The following is a 17,206-nucleotide window of genomic DNA, read 5'->3' on the forward strand; positions in this document are numbered from 1 at the left end:
CTTGGACTCTGGGTCTGGGCGCTGTCCCTGAGCTCTTCAGCTTAATGCTACCACCCTACCCTTGTGCCATAGCACCACTTCCCCTTTTCTAGTGGTTAACTGGAAATAAGAGTCTCACTGTCTTTTGTGCCCAGGCTGGCTTTGAACCATGATCCTCAGATCTCAGCCTCCTGAGTAGCTAGGATTACAGGCATGAACTACCTCACCCAGCTGACACTAGAGTATTTTTTATTTTTTTGCCAGTCCTGGGCTTGAGCTCAGGGCCTGAGCACTGTCCTTGGACTTTCTGAAGGCTAGAGCTCTACCACTTGAGCCTCAGCACCATTTCTGGCTTTTTTCTATGTATGTGGTACCGAGGAATGGAACCCAGGTCTTCATGCATGCTAGGCAAGCACGCTACCACTAGGCCAAACTCCCGGTCCCGGCACTAGAGTATTTTAATAGCATATGAAAACTTACCAAGTATCATAGACTCTGAGGATTGAACCCAGGGTGTCACATATTCTACACTAATATTTAACCACTTAAGCCACATTCAAAGTCCTTTGGGGGATGTTTTTGAGATAGAGTCTCAAAACAGGTTGTGTTTGAACTCTCAATTCTACTTTCACTTCCTAAATTTCTGAGATTAATGTACTACCGCCCCACAGCTAAATAGTAAGTTTTTTTGTTTTTTGTTTTTTCTTTTTTGCCAGTCCTGGGCTTGAGCTCATGGCCTGAGCCCTGTCCTTGGACTTTCTCAAGGCTAGAGCGCTACCACTTGAGCCTCAGCACCATTTCCGACATTTTTCTATGTATGTGGTACTGAGGAATGCATGCTAGGCAAGCATTCTACCACTAGGCCAAACTCCTGGCCAGTAGTAAGTTTTTAAAGGTAGAGTCAATGTGAAATCTGAAATCATATTGGTGAATAATTTATGCTTCTCTTCTACATGATTTTTTTTTCTGGGGGAGGGGGATGCTTATGTGTTTATCTTGTCCTTTTTGTTTGTTTTTATCTTGTCCGTTAAATGGATCTCTTTTGCATGTTTTTTCATACCAAATTACTCCCAAACTTGGGGGACTAAAATAACATTACATATTATCTTGTGTCTGTAGGTTGGGAGTTTGGGGAGTAGCTTAATTGGGAAGTTATAACTTGAGCCTTTCAAGAAGTTGCAGTTAAGAAACTGGCTGAGGTTGGAGTCTTACAAAAGTTGACTGGGCTTGGAGGATCTGCTACCAAGATGTTGCAGTGGTGGGTAAGTGTTGGCTGTTGGCAGGAGGTTTTCCTTTCTTGTTGTGTGGACCACCCATTGACTGGCTTGAGCATCTTCACTCACTTCTTTTGGAATGATGTAAAAAATGACACAGATTTAGGTGTACAGTGATGTGCCTTTCATGACCTGAAAGTAAGACACTGTTTCTTCTCCCTCCTTCTGTTGGACATGAAGTCCTGCCATGACTCAAAATGGAAAAGTGTTATGTAAGTATGTACATATCATGAAGCAAAGGTTACTGGTGTTATCTGGAGGACTGAATACCACACTAATTTTCTAATTTATCTTTTATTTGTGTGTGGCACTGGGGCTTGAACTCAAGAGTTTTAAAGATGCTTACTTGTTCAGCTTGTTTGCCCAGTGGGTGCTCTACCATTTGAGCAAAGCCTATAGCCCTGCTTTTTTTTTTTTGCTAGTTATTGTTAGACACTAGAATTGTGAAGACTTTTCTGCTTGGAGTGGTTTTAAAGTGGTTCTCCAAATCTCAGTCTCCTGAGTAGCTATGGGGCAAGCCACCAATACCTGGTTCCTTCTGGTTTATCTTATATTGACACTTGACACTTGTAAACTTTTTTTTAAATTTAATTTTATTGTTGGGGTGATGTACAGAGGGATTGAAGTTACATTCATCAGGTAGTGGGTACATTACTTTTTTTTTTTTGGCTAGTCCTAGGGCTTGAACTCAGGGCCTGGGCACTGTCCTTGGGCTTTCCTCAAGGCTAGCGCTCTACTGTTTGGGCCACAGCACCATTTCCGGCTTTTTCTGTATAATGTGGTACGGAGGAATCGCACCTAGGGCTTCGTGCGTGCTAGGCAAGCACTCTACCACTAGGCCACACTTCTGGCTCCCCTTTTTAATAGTTTTTAGTGGGCATCATTTCCTTCCTTCCTTCCCTCCCTTCCTTCCTTCCTTCCTTCCTTCCTTCCTTCCTTCCTTCCTTCCTTCCTTCCTTCCTTCCTTCCTTCCTTCCCCCTTTCTCTCTCTCTCTTTCATCATGAGGCTTGAAACTAGGATGAGTTTCTTGACAGCTTGTACTACCCTCCCCTGCCCTCCATTTCCTGGCATACAGTATCAAATGAGCAGTATGAGTGAGTGAGCAGAATTACTCACCCCTAAGTTTTTTGTTTCTTTTTGCTGATACTGTGTGCTGTCCTTAAGCTGCTTTTGTTTAAGGCTAGTGCTCTGTCACTTGAGTCACAGCTCCACTTGCAGCTTATTTTGTAGTTTAGTGGAGATGAGAGTCTCACAGACTTTCTTGACCAGGCTGGCTTTGAGCCAGGATCCTCAGATCTCCCGAATAGCTAGGATTAGTGTGAGCCACCCTCACCTAGCTTGCTTGCTTGCTCCCTTCCTTTTTCTTTTTTAAACAAATCTTTCAACAAGTCCAGGTTATGGTGAGTGCCATCTGCTGCCCAAACAGCAGGTGCACAGAACCCTGAAGTGCTGTTTGACTAGGGTTTGTTTCCAGAGCCTAGAAAAATGGCAGAGGAGTTCATTAGTATAAGGTCAAAAGAGGCCAATCTGAGCTAGATCTAAATTACATTGGGACATGATAAATTATACAGGACTCTAGGCATTCACATTCAGTGAAACTAAAGGAGGATAGACACTGTTGAAAATGAAATTTACCCAAGACATGAGAAAGGGTATCAATGTATGTGAAGTAATGCACCTTCTATCTGGCAAATATAATGTAACCCTTCTATTAATTACAATAAAAACACAGGGAAAAAAAAGAAAATGAAATTTACAACTTGTGGGTAGGGCCAAATACTGGGAAGAGAGCAAGGGAAGGGGTAGCATAATCCAAAAAGAAATGTACTAATTACCTGACTTATGTAACTGTAGCCTTTTGTACTTCTACTTTATAATAACAAAACATTTAGAAAAGGACAACACTCTACCACTTGAGCCAAGGCTAAAAAAAAAAAAAGGCCAATTTGCAGATTTGATTTGATTGCACAACTTCTGACCTCTGCTTTAATTGTGTAGGTAAGGCACCATCTCTGCACCAGCTGAGATGGTGAGCCCCTAAGACATCTGCATTTAGGATGTAAACTGGCAAGCAGCAGTCACAAGTTTCTCAGTTTCTCTACTTGCTGGTATTAGGTCAGTTCTTAGCCTCTTTTTAGGCAATCATTCCTGTGTAATCTGTTGATAAAGGGAAGGCCAGTGTGAGTCAAAGGCTCTGAAGCTGAGTCACTTGTCTTAAGCCTTCTCCTTGCTCTTGGGTTTTCAACTTGCTGTTGCATGAGTCCTTAGGATGCCACACACCTGAAGAAATGCTAGCTTTTACAGGGCTTTAGCTACCTTGCTAGAGCCTTCCTGCCTGCCCCCCTTCTCTTCCCTTTGCTTCCCTTTCCTTTGCTCCCCTATTTTCCCTTCCCCTCCTCTCTTTCTTTTGTTCTTTCTTTCTGTGGGCTAGGGATTGAAGCCAGATCTTGTCATTCTAGACTGGTGTACCACCACTGAGCCATTGTGCCAACCCTAATTGAACTGCTTTCCAAAGTAATTGTAACTTTTCAATGTTCAGCTTTACTCTAATGGAACTCTAATGGATCAAGTCTAGTGGCCCCTTCCACAATGTAATCATAACATGCTAGTTGTAAGACAGTTCTACTTTACCCAGTGATATGTACTAAGTTACCAGAATATTCTATGTGCTTTTGTTGACTTGAAACTGGAGATTTCCAGAGAGCTTGTTGCAAGTAATCCAAACAGATGTTCCAACTGCCCTGCACTATTTTCCTTGAATAGTATCACCTTAAACATTTAAGTAATACAAGAAGCACACCCTTTATAAGAAAACTATCTTAATTTTTTTCATTTCATTTTTAAGTTAATATGTAAATGGTCCTAAAAATAGTAATTTAATAATATAAAAAAACAAAACAGCATTTTCTTTCCTTAACCATGCTCAGAGGTATCCATTTCCAATATAATAGGATTTTTTTTGTTGTTTTTTTGGTCTGTCATGGGGCTTGAGCTCTGTGCCTGGGTATTGTCACTGAGCTCTTCAGCTCAAGGCTACTGCCCTACCACTGGAGCCACAACACCACTTCTGGTTTTCTAGAGGTTAATTGGAGATAAGTGTCTCATGGACTTTGGTGCCCGGGATAGCTTTGAACCTTGATCCTCAGATCTCAGCCTCCTGAGTAGCTAGGATTACAGGTGTGAGCCACCATGCCCAGCAGCCCCAGTTTTACAGTGAAGAGCCATGCAGAGTTTCATGAAAAGGGAAAATCTGGAGCTAAAGAGTGAATACCTTCCCTTCCTTGGAAGAAAACTGTTAAACTCTGAAGGCCTGTTTTACAACCTATCTAAATCCTGAACCCCTTAACTCTCACTTTTGCTTAAGTGATATATGCTGCTATCTCCTTGTAGCCCTATTTGTCTTCTTATCTGGTCTCCTAATCCCCCTGGTACATGAGTAGCTAAGATTATAGTCGTAAGCATCTGTGCCTGGCTGTTCCTCTCTTTTGACTGACATGACTGCCACTAGGATGGGATGCTTGCTTCAAACCTTTATTGAAACACAGAATTGGAAGAACATTCTGACATCAAGGCTTAGGAGGAACGTAAAATGAACTAGTGATCTTTTTCTTTTTTTGCCAGCCCTGGACTTAAGCTCAGGGCCTGAGCACGGTCCTTGGACTTTCTCAAGGCAAGAGCTCTACCACTTGAACCTCAGCACAACTTCCGGCTTTTTTCTATGTATGTGGTACTGAGGAATGGAACCCGGGTCTTCGTGCATGCTAGGCAAGCACTCTACCAGTAGGCCAAACTCCTGGCCAGTATTGATCTTTTTTTTTTTTGCCAGTCCTGGGCTTGAGCTCAGGGCCTGAGCACTGTCCTTGGCCTTTCTCAAGGGTAGAGCTCTACCACTTGAGCCTCAGCACCACTTCCAGCTTTTTTGTATATATGTGGTACCAAGGAATCGAACCCGGGTCTTCGCTCATGCTAGGCAAGCACTTTAACCACTAGGCCAAACTCCCAGCCCAGTATTGATCTTTTTATATAAGCAAGATAGTTGGGCATTTGTGGTTCATACCTGTAATCCTGGCTACTCAGGAGGCAGAAATCTGAGGATTGCAGTTTGAAGTTAGGCTTACCCAAAGGCCAGAAGTGAAAAAGCTAAGGGACAGCTCCCAGTCCCTAAGTTCAAGTCCCAGTACTAAACAATAACAAAAAAGTTTATCCCACTAGGCTATCCCACTAAGAACTACAGCCGGGTGCTGGTGGCTGATGCCTGTAATCCTAGCTACCCAGGAGACTGAGATCTGAGGATTGTAGTTCGAAGCCAGCCTGGGGAACAAAAGTCCATAAGACTCATCTCCACTTAACCAGAAAGCCAGAAGTAGAACTGTGGCTCAAGTGGTAGAGTGCTAGCCTTGAGTTGAAGAGCTCATTGACAGTGCCCACGCCTAGAGTTCAAGCCCTATGACTGACAAAACAACAACTGCAGAAGCAGATATAGTGTCTATTGATTAGTATGCCTCCAATGCCTAGAATAGTGCTTTGGTACACAGTCTATGCTGAATAAATGGGTGTGAACTTCATGGATATAAAAAGATTGGTTAGATTAACATCATCTAATTGACAAAAGACAACTTTTTCACTTGCAACAGATGCTTATGAAGCAGTGTTAGCAAGGAAGTTGTTATACTTCTTAAGTCCTATCTGATCTTCTCTGAGCTTGTACTCACAAGTTAATTTATAACACATGGTATGTTCTGAGGTAATAAAAACAAAGGCATGCTCAGAGATGGGTATGGTTCATTTGGGAATATTTCCTAATCCAAACAAAACCTGAGTTCAGCTTAAAGCAGTGTTTCTCAATTGGGTATGATTGACATGGCTGAACTAGATAATTTTCAGTCGGTGTGCGCGTGTGTGAGCACGTGTCTCGGAGGGAGCTATAGTGGGCATAGGAGGTATTTAGCAGCATTCCTGGCTTTTCCTCACTAAGCAAACACCAAGCTGACAGTCCAACATGCCTCTAGATATCTACGGGAGGAACTGCTCCTGGGTGGACTGTTGGTTTAAAGCAGAACACATGCATTGCCTGAGGAATGTACAGAGACTAAATTGACAATGAACAAAGTCATGCTTGGGAGATGGTGGGATTTGGTGACTGGAATGGAAATCACCAAGATCTAGTTGAGCAAGCTGGGAAGGGAGCTCGATTCTGATCAGAATGAAAGTCAAGGCAGACTGCTGCTGACATGAGTGATGGATCTCCTTGTGGGGCAGGAGCTGCTCATTGGGTTTGTTCCTTCCATCTGTGCTGGATGATTCCCAATGACCCTTCTTTAGTGACATCCAAAAATCATCTCCCAGACTGAGTCTTTTCAGGGCCCAAGCATACATCATGTGCCCTGCCCATTGGCAAAGTTTATTAAGTGATCTCTGAGCTGGGCTGGGCTGGCTTAAAAAGGATGAAAGAAAAAGCCCAGGGCTGGGAATATAGCTTAGTGGTAGAATGCTTACCTAGCATACGTGAAGCCTGGGGTTCAATTTTTCAGCACTACATAAACAGAAAGCTGCAAGTGGCATAGCTCAAATGGTAAGAGTGCTAGCTTGAGCAAAAAGAAGCATGGAGACAATGCCCTGGCCTGGCAAAAAAAAAAAAAAAAAAAGCCTAGAGAAAGCAAAGAAGGCAGGCAAGAATCTTGTCATTTGTTGTTTTGCTGACTATCCTATCAAGTACCTAGCATATCAGCAAATTAGATACCTACTTGTTTCTAGTTATTTGATTTTTTAAATATCTTTTGAATTCTATTTTTGTTGTTGTTGTTTTGTTGTTAGTCATGGGACTTGAAGTCTGGGCCTGGTCACTGTCCTTGGATACTTTCTGCTCAAGGTTAGTGCTCCTCCATATAAGCCACAGCACCACTTCCGGCTTTTTCTGTGTATGTGGTACCAAGGAATCGGACCTGGGTTTTGTGTATGCTAGGCAAGCACTCCACCACTAGGCTATGCACCCGGCCCATCACAAGTTTTTTTTTTTTTTGCCAGTCCTGGGTTTGGGCTCAGGGCCTGAGTACTGTCCTTGGACTTTCTCAAGGCTTAGCACTCTACCTCTTGAGCCTCAGCACCACTTCCAGCTTTTTTCAATGTATGTGGTACCAAGGAATCCAACCCAGGTCTTCGTGCATGCTAGGCAAGCACTCTACCACTAGGCCAAACTCCCGGTCCCCCGACACTATTTTTTAAAAGCGTGCATTTCTAATAGTATTTTTTTCAGTTTTGATTATTATTAGATGTGTATTATGGAAAAAACACAGAAGATACTGTCAGTATAGTTTCATTGTTACTAAGAGTGACTTTAGAAAATTGTATCATTCATTTGTTTGTTGAGTCTTCATCTTGCAACATTGCCCAGGTTAGACTTGAACTCATAGACTCAAGTGATTTCCCATCTCAGGATCATGAGTGTTGGGACTACAGGTGTATATACAATGTCTGGCTCATATATGTTTATTTTTCTGATGCTGCGGTTTGTTTTGTTGTTGTTTTTTGGGGGGAGGGAAATCTGGGGCTTGAATTCAGGGCTGGACTCTATCCCTGAGTCTCTGTGCTCATGGTTAGTACTCAACCACTTAAGTCACAGAGCCACTTCTGGCTTTTTCTGATAATATGGTACTGAGGAATTGAACCCAGGGCTTCATGCATGCTAGGCATGCACTCTACCACTAAGCCATATCCCCAGCCCTGCTGTGTATTATTCTTGGGGCTCATCATCCTTTCATTTACCCATGCAGCTAATATTTGTTGAGAATATATTTTCTCTCAAAGACAGGGGATGGGAGTTTGGCCTTGTGATAAAGTGCTTACCTAGCATGCATGAAAACCTGGGCTCAATTCCTCAGTACTACATATATAGAAAAACCAGAAGCCGTGCTGTGGCTCCAGTGGTAGAACATTAGCCTTGAGGAAAATGCAAGGAGAGTGTTCAGTCCCTGAGTTCAAAAGACAGATAGGTCCAATGTGTGTCATGTACAGCTCAGTGATTAGTGTATGCACATTCCCCTCCTCACCCCTCCAGTGAGCAGTGACTATGCAGATGCTGGGTTCCAGGGATGGAGATTTTTACCCCTTCAAAAAAAACCCCAAGTTTATATATTGGTCTGTAAGTTTCCTCCCCCCCTCCCCCTCTCCCTCTCTCCTTCTCTCCCTCCCTCCCTCTCCCTCCCCCTCCCCCTCCCCCTCCCCCCCCTCTCTCTTCCTCCTCCTCCTCCTCCTCCTTTTTTTTTTTTTGTTGTTGTTGGTTGTGGGGCATGAACTCTGGGCTTGCATGCTGTAAAATGAGCTTCAGTGTTCTCAAGGTTAGTATTCTACCACTTGAGCCACAGCTCCACTCCAGTTTTCTGTGGTTAATTGGAGCTAAGACTGTCAGGTACTTTTCCTGCCCAGGCTGACTTGGGTCCTCAGATTTCAGCCTCCTGAGTAGTTAGGATTACATGTGTGACCTACTGGCGTTTGGCCACTTTTGGGGTATGTATGTGTGTGTGTGTGTGTGTGCATGCCAATCCTAGGGCTTGAACTCAGGGCCTGGGTGCTGTCCCTTAGCTTTCTTTGCTCAAGGTTAGCAGTCTACCACTGAGTCACAGCTAGATTTCTATTCTTTTTGTTGTTGTTTGTTTATATTATGGAGACACTTTCCTGCCTATTGTGGCTTTGAGCCATGATCTCAGATCTTAGTCTCTTCAGTAAAAGGATTGCAAACGTGAGCCACCAGCACCTGAATTCATTTGGTTCTTACTTCCTGGTGGAGCACCTTGAAGGGGAAAAGTTGGCTGGGCAGGGTGGGCTCAGGGGAGCCTGTCATTCTACATGGCATGGCAGGATCCAGAAACTGGGACCCATGGACCATACTTCTGATCACCAGCCTGGATTTATTTATTCTCTTAGGGCAAGTCTCCAGAAGTGAAGTTTCTGATTCTCATATTGGTCAAGGTCTTTCCACAGCTATGATAACAGGGACTTTTTTCTTTTGCCTTTTTTTTTCAGGTGGAATCATTTATTTTTTTAATATTTAAATACAAAAAGTGAGCACTGACTTTTTTTTTTTAAACATACAGACACCACACACATACACATAGGGCTAATAGCCAAAACGTACAGAGGAAATGAGCTCCTGCTCTGTCCTCCAACGTCCCCATCGTCCCCATCTACAGCTAAGGCTTCAGCAAGCCTTGTTCCTTTGACAGATCCCAGGTGGCTGCTATATACTACTGCTCCAATGCATTTTGTCCGTTTTGTATCGTGTGCATGTTTATCCCCAATACCTCCATCTTTAAAAAAAAAAAAGCCAGGGGTGCTGCTCTCCCACTGGCATTAGCTTCTACCCTAGAATGGGTAGTGAGGAGAGCAATTTACTGCAAGGGATGAGAGCCAGCACTGGAATAACCATCCACATGACAGCACTGTGGTATCAGAATGAGGACAGCATGGAGGGCAAAGTTACAAGATGGGTCTTTCCTTGAGACAATGAGGTCTGGAGAATTCCCACCCACGGGCTTGGACAGATCATCGTGCCAAAATTTAAGAAGGAAAAAGAAATCCAAATAATCAGCAGTTCAAACATAACTGAATCTCAAAGTTCTCCCACCTAGACTTCTCAAACATAGCATGACAATCTAGATCTTTCCAGGAAGGGAAGGCAGGGCTCTGGCACTCCTCCTGATAGCCCTGTGTTAGGCCCTAGAAGTATCTGTTCTGCTGCAGCTGCTGCTGTTGCTGTTGCAACTTTTCAGTCTCAAAGACAACAGGAAGAACCAGGATCATAAAGGAAGTGGTCCCAATCCACAAGGCTGCCCTGGAAAACCTGTACACTTTCTGAGCCACGAAGACGGAGAGATCAAAGGTGGCGCCAGCCGCGGACGGATCCTCTCCAGGAACATCTCCGTCAGCCCCCAGAGTCCTCCTCCTCCTCCAGCTCCTCCTGGGTCTTCTCCGCTTCGCCTTTCGGGAGCAGCTGGTCCGGGGACACGGCGGTGGCCATGGCTGGAAGAGACCTCTTTTGCCTTTTATAGTCTGATAGAAAGTGACATAGAATAACTTCTTTGATTTTCCCCCCCACCCCCATCCTGGGGCTTGAACTCAGCACCTGGGAATTGTTTCTGAGCTTTATTTTTTCCCCCCTCTCAATGTAGTGTTGTACTACATTAGCCACAGTGCCACTTCTGGCTTTTCTGGGTAGTTTATTGGGGATAAGAGTCTCATGGACTTTCCTGCTTGGGCTGGCTTTGAACCATGATCCTCAGCCTCCTGAGTTGATTTGATTTTTTTGAATTCAGGACTGAAGTTTGAATTGATGACTTCCTATTTATTAGGCAGGCGTTCTACGACTTGAAGCACATATACATCCCTGAACTATCTCTTCTCTCCCCCACCCCCTGCTATACTAGTTTTTGAACTCAGGACTTTTGGGAAGAGTCTCTTCTGCTAAGGCACATCCCCAGGGCTTTAGGCACTAGCAGTTTTGAGACAGGGTCTCACTTCCTGTCCGGGTCTGGATGGAAATCCATCTATATTAGACTATTGTTACAGCTAGGATGACAGGACCACCATGTCTAGCTTCTTTTTTTATTGAGATGTAATCTAGAGAATTTTTCTGTAAAGGCTGGCCTGGAACTGCTATCCTCCTAATCTCATCCTTCCACATAGTTGGGATGATATTGTATACCACTGCATCTAGGTATTGGTTGACATGACGTTTCAAGAAATTCATTCTTGAGCTACTTTGAACCCTTATGTTCCTTGTCTCTACCTCCAAATATATAGAAGCAAACACCAGGCTTAAAACATAGTAACTCTATAGCCTTTTTTCTCTGTGTCTATCTCTGTCTCTGTCTGTCTGTCTGTCTGTCTGTCTGCCTGCCTGCCCACCTGCCTGCCTGTCTTGTCTTTCTGTCTGTCTGTCTGTCTGTTTGTCTGTCTCTCATCAGTCCTGGGCCTGAACTCCATGAGCTTTTGTTTAAGGTCAGCCCTCTATCATTTGAGGTACAGCACCACTTCTGGCCTTTTCCGTTTATGTGGTACTGAGGAATTGAACCCAGATACTGAGGGATTGAACCCAGAGCTTCATGCATGCTAGGCAAACACTCTAATACTAAGCCATATTCTCAGCCCATCTTTTTTTAATTTATTATTATTATTATTATTTTTTGTCGGTTGTAGAGCTTGTACTTTTGGCCTGGGCGCTGTCCCAGGGCTCTTCAGCCCAAGGCTACTGCACTACCCCTTGAGCCACAGCACCACTTCCGGTTTTCTGGTGTTTAATTGGTGATAAGAGTCTCATGGACTTTAGTGCCAGGGCTGGCTTTGAACCTCAATCCTCAGATCTCAGCCCCCTGAGTAGCTAGGGTTATATGAGCCACTGAGCCCAGCTGTTTTGTTTTGTTTTGTTTGTTTTTTTTTGGCCAGTCCTGGAACTTGGAACTCAGGGCTTGGGCCTGTCCCTGAGCTTCTTTTGCACTCTGCTACTTGAGCCATGGTAGTACTTCTGGCTTGTGTTTTTTTTTCTTATGTGGTACTGAGGAATGGAACCCAGGGCTTCATGCATGCAAGGCAAGCATTCTACCAGTAAGCCACATTCCCAGCTCTGGTTTCAGTTCTTAATCTTTAAGAGTGGCTAGAATTATAACATGAGCCACTGGCACCTATCAACAACTAGTACTGAAACTAGTTGAATGTTATCTTGCCAAAAGATTTATGTTGGGAAGATATCAGAGGGATTAATTCCTAGAATTTATAGGATAATAATAGATAATCTGGACTTTATTGTATGTATAATTTATAAAATTATAGTGCATTAGGGCAGTTTCAGATAATTCAGATTTATTGTATACAATTAATAGAATGATAATGAGGTAATGTATGGTGTGATATAGTGATATGAAGTAGTTGGCCTATATAATGAACATTCCAGATGGTGTTGAGATTGGGCAGTAGAAGCTAAGCATTATAGCCTCAGTGAGAGCAAACACTAATTTGCTTTAACGAGCAGATGTTTAATTAAAACAGCTGTAAATCATCTCTGACTTAGGTTTGGAATAAATACTTCCAGAACCTTTAATTAATGTAATTATGTCCAACTCACAAGGCACCAGCCAAAACCTACTAAATGTAATTTTTAGAGTCACTGAAGGGGAGTTACTTGATCAAGTGATTCTTTTGTAGAATTCTGTTTCAGAGGTGAACTGTGGATCAACTTAAGGATCTTCCTAAAACAGCCCAATCTCTTACATTTGCTGTTTAGATTTTAATTAAGCACTCTAAAACTGATGATCGCCTGTCAAAATGGTTAATTTTTCACAGAAAGGCTTAGAGGTAAATTGTTTTATTTTCATGTTGGGAGTTATCTAAAGCTATAGTAAAATGACAAGGTCTGGGCCTGGTGTCTTCTCTTCAGGAGGCTGAGATCTTCAGAGCACAGTTTGAAATCCAGCCTGGGCTGAAAAGTCTGCAAGACTCAGTCTCAAATTATCAGCAAATGCATTCTGGGTATCAGTGGCTCCATCTGTAATCCTAGCTACTCAGGAGGCTGAGCTTTGAGGTTCAAAGTTCAAACTAGCTCTAGCAGATCTTAGAGACTCTTATCTTCAATTAAACACCAAAAAGAGGGTAGTGGAGCTGTGGCTCAAGTGGTAGACCATCAGCCTTGAACAAAAGAAGCTAGAACCCTCGAGTGCAAGCTCCATTAATGAAACAGCAACAACAACAACAACAAAAACTGGGTTAGGGGCCAGGAATGTGGCCTAGTGGTAGAGTGCTTGCCTAGCATGCTCGAAGCCCTGGGTTTGATTCCTCAGTACCACACACCGAGAAAAAGCTGGAAGTAGTGCTGTGATTTAAGTAGTAGAACTCTTGTTTTGAGCCAAAGAAGCTAAAGGACATTGCCCAGACCCAGAGTTCAAGCCTCAGGACTGACAAAAAAATAAACTGGGCTGGAGACATGGCTCAAGTGGTAGAGCACCAACTAAATAAGCAATCTGAGCAAGGAAGCGCAAGGACCTGTGTTCAAGCCCCAGTTCTAGCATAAACAAAATAAAACCGTAGAGTCTCATCTTTCTAGCAAGTATCTCCTCATCTTCCTTTTTTTTTTTTTTTTTGCTGCAACAGCCTCGATTTCTTCTGCTTCCTTAGCCTTTTAAATTTTTTCCAGCCTTCGTCCTCAGCTTGTTTAGCATCCTTGGGGTTTCTGGCTTTTTCTCCTGAATCCCAGTCTCCTCGATTTTTTTTTTTTTTTTTTTTTTTTGCCAGTCCTGGGCTTGAGCTCAGGGCCTGAGCACTGTCCTTGGACTTTCTCAAGGCTAGAGCTCTACCACTTGAGCCTCAGCACCACTTCCAGCTTTTTTGTATGTATGTGGTACCAAGGAATTGAACCCGGGTCTTCGCTCATGCTAGGCAAGCACTTTAACCACTAGGCCAAACTCCCGGCCCTCTCCTCAGTTTTTATCTGGATATTTTCTCTTTCTCTCTTCCCTCTTCCCCTCAGTGAAGATGGGTATTTGAATAAACTCTTTCCTTCAGTTAAAGATAGCTTATTGCTTTAATTATATTTAAATATATTCTACCACCAGAATTAAATGCATGAGGAAATATTTGGGATTGAGAGGGTGGTAGGAACAAACTGAGAACAGGTGTGAGTTTTGAGATGCAGAGAGGCCAATAGGATTTTAGGGATGATGAAATTTTTTTTTTTTTTTTAAGGAAATCAAGGGTGCAGAATTCCAAGATGAGGTTGGACAGGGCAGTATGGTAGAAACCAAGAATGAACCTTTTTTTCCCCTTACTCTTATTCTAAAAAGCATGGGGATGAGTCAAAGGAGGTGATGAGGAATAGTTCAACAGGGCTATAAAGACTAATTGTGATTGTCTTTGGGGCTCAGGAAATAAAGTGGAGAGGAGAGTTTTGAGAACCTTCGAGAGAAGGCCATATTTCAAGTTCAAGTGGAGGGAACAGCCTGTGGATTAAAAATGGCTGGAGGCTGGAGAAAATGTGAAGTGCTAAGTAGGGCTGTGAGAGTTGGGAGTGGAAGAATCTCTGGAGCATTTCAGAGCATGGCGGAGAATGGAGGGGGAAAAGAGCCAGAGGGCTTAAGAATATTTATCCTAGAGAAAAAGTGCTAGCTAGTCAATTTTTCTTTCTTTTCTTTTTTTTTTTCTCCAGTTCCTGGGGCTTAAACTCAGGGCCTGAGCACTATCCTTGGGCTTTCTCAAGGATAGCGCTCTACCACTTGAGCCACAGCACCACTTCTGGATTTTTCTATGTATGTGGTACGGAGGAATCGACCCCAGGTCTTCGTGCATGCTAGATATGCACTCTACTAGTAGGCCAAACTCCTGGCCCTTTTTGGTGGGTCATGGGGCTTGAACTAAGCCTGGGCGCTGTCCCTTATCTCTTCAGCTCAAGGCTACCACCCTACCCTTGAGCCAAGTCCCACTTCCCATTTTCTATAGGTTAACTGGAGATAAAAGTCTCAGAAAAAGAAAGGAAGGAAGGAAGGAAGGTAGGAAGGAAGGAAGGAAGGAAGGAAGGAAAGAAAGAAAGAAAGAAAGAAAGAAAGAAAGAAAGAAAGAAAGAAAGAAAGTCTCAGGTCTTTTTGTGCCTGGGTTGGTTTTGAATCTTGATCCTCAGATCTCAGCCTCCTGAGTAGCTAGGATTACAGGCGTGAGTCACTACGCCTGGCAGTAAATGTTTCTTGTAGTATAAAAAGCATATACAAACAGGCAAGTGCTCAAATGTCCCTTGGTTAACCTTGTCACAAATATAAAATTAGTTGGTAACCAGATCTATAATAAATGTTGGCAACATTGTTATGTTTATTAGGTGTCAGTCAGGCACTGACCTCATTTGTGAATACAGCTAAGTGGCTATCTCTCTTTTGTTTTAAAGGTATCACAGTTTGTACTGTTTTTTTTTTCCCACATTCAACTCAGACCTAATTGTGCCACTTAGCTTTTGCACATAGCTACTTTTCAGTGACCAGAAACCCCAGGCTCACATGGGCTTTTCTACCCTCCTTCTCTCTGGACAGAGGGTTCTGAGGTCGGGTTGTATATGTACTGTCCCTTGCTTCCAAGACCTGCATCACTGGCTATCCCAAGGCTTGGCTTAATCACATGTATTTGAAAGATGTGCTGAGAGTGAATGTAAATCTTGTTTCCTGGACTGCAACCAGTGGTTGCCTCTTAGCCTTACCCATGAAACATCAGGCTTTCACGGAAGGATATCAGTTCCGGAACTTAGATTTATGTGTCCCTCTCCTCCCCAGTATCATTCATGTTTTGATTCCTACTTTTCCATCAATACTTAAGCACTAGTCTGTTTTCCAAAAGCCTTCCACAATCCCAGTCTGATTTTTCTCTGAGCTATTGCATAGCATAAATATGCCCTTTTCCACACTTCACTGTAATCAGTTAATTTGCCTCTCTTTCCTAGTTGACTTCATGAAGACTTATCTCTGTCCAACTGGCTCCTAAACAACTCTCTCTCTCCTCTCTCTCCTCTCTCTCTCTCTCTCTCTCTCTCTCTCTCTCTCTCTCTCTCTCTCTCTCTCTCTCTCTATTTATCTATATATATTTTTGTCAGTCTTGGGGCCTGAACTCTGAGCCTGGGCACTGTCCTTGAGCTTTCTCAAGGCTAGCACTTTATCGCTTAAGCCACAACACTACTTCCAGCTTTTTCTGTGTATGTGGTAATGAGGAATTGAATCCAGGGCTTCATGCTTTCTAGGCAAGCATTCTACCATTAGGCCATATTCCCTGCCCAACACTTGATATTTTTAAATGAGTGAAGAGTTATCTATCATGAAAAGACAAAATCTGAGCAGTAGGATATTTAATCTAGGGCCTTTTAAAACGTATAAATTGCAGGCCATCTAATGTGTCATTTCAGATGCTAACAGTGCAAAGAATTTCCGATGGAGAGCGGAAATATTTCTGGTTCATTTGCTAGAACTGGACCTTTCTGAGTGTATCTCACGGGGTGACGAACCCTTTTTCTGCCAAGAGCCATGTGGATATTTATTTTTCTTTTTTTTTCTTTTTTTCTTTTTTTTTTTTTTTGCCAGTCCTGAGTTTGAGCTCAGGGCCTGAGCACTGTCCTTGGACTTTCTCAAGGCTAGAGCTCTACCACTTGAGCCTCAGCACCACTTCCGGCTTCTACATGTGGTACCGAGGACTCGAACCCGGATCTTCATGCATTCTAGGCAAGCACTTTAACCACTAGGCCAAACTCCCGGCCCCCCATGTGGATATTTATATTATCAGTTGGAGCTGTAAGAAAATGAGCTATAAAGTCAGACTACTCTGTGCGCAGCCACAAGCAGCATGAGGAAAAGCATACGTGTCTGTCCCATCCTGTTCCAAACGATTTCAGGGCCTTCTATGGCTCACCAGCCTGCCATTCCTCACCCCGGTCCCACCCACCTGCACACCGGCCTCAAGCTGCCTGTCATTTGCCAACCTGTGTGCGGCTTAGCCTACTTCACATGGCTTGAATCTATCGGCCCTAAAGGCAGTGAGATATTTACTGTAAATTCTGCTGTCTTTCACTGGGTGTGCAAGGGAGAGCTCTCCTAGAGCTGCCTGGGGGAGGGGTGTGACCCCCACTTCCACCCTCCCCACGCCCTTCCCCTTATTATTCTCCCTTATGCATTCAGGGGAACACTACACAGCTGATGGCACGAGGTAACCCACCCAGCACGTTTTCATTCAGTCTTTTAATTCCTCTGCTCAGAAAGATGCCAGAGGGAGAACTAGGTATTTCACCGGTCATTTCCTGGCCGAGCCTCTGAGTCGGGTCCAGGAGAACCGACGGTCCCCGGGGCAGGCCTCACTGGCCCTCCGAACCGCAGCTGCCACCGCCCGGCCCTCCGCCTCCGCTCCCGCCCATCACGGGGCGGGGCGAAGTGGGGCGCTCTCGCGGGGACCG

General features: G+C 43.8%; 1 pseudogene across 1 annotated transcript; it reads right to left on the reverse strand.

The window, feature by feature from the left end:
* Positions 1 to 9,902: 9,902 nt before the first annotated feature.
* On the reverse strand, positions 9,903 to 17,145 carry LOC150055219 (mitochondrial import receptor subunit TOM22 homolog; annotated as a pseudogene). Its single transcript, XR_016537687.1, has 2 exons — positions 16,972 to 17,145; positions 9,903 to 10,269 (listed from the first exon to the last, which is right to left on the reverse strand). The product of XR_016537687.1 is annotated as a mitochondrial import receptor subunit TOM22 homolog (transcript).
* Positions 17,146 to 17,206: the final 61 nt, after the last annotated feature.

This window comes from Megascapheus bottae, chromosome 14 (assembly GCF_031878675.1).
Source record: "Megascapheus bottae isolate mThoBot1 chromosome 14, mThoBot2.hap1, whole genome shotgun sequence".
NCBI classification, from domain to species: Eukaryota; Metazoa; Chordata; class Mammalia; order Rodentia; family Geomyidae; genus Megascapheus; species Megascapheus bottae.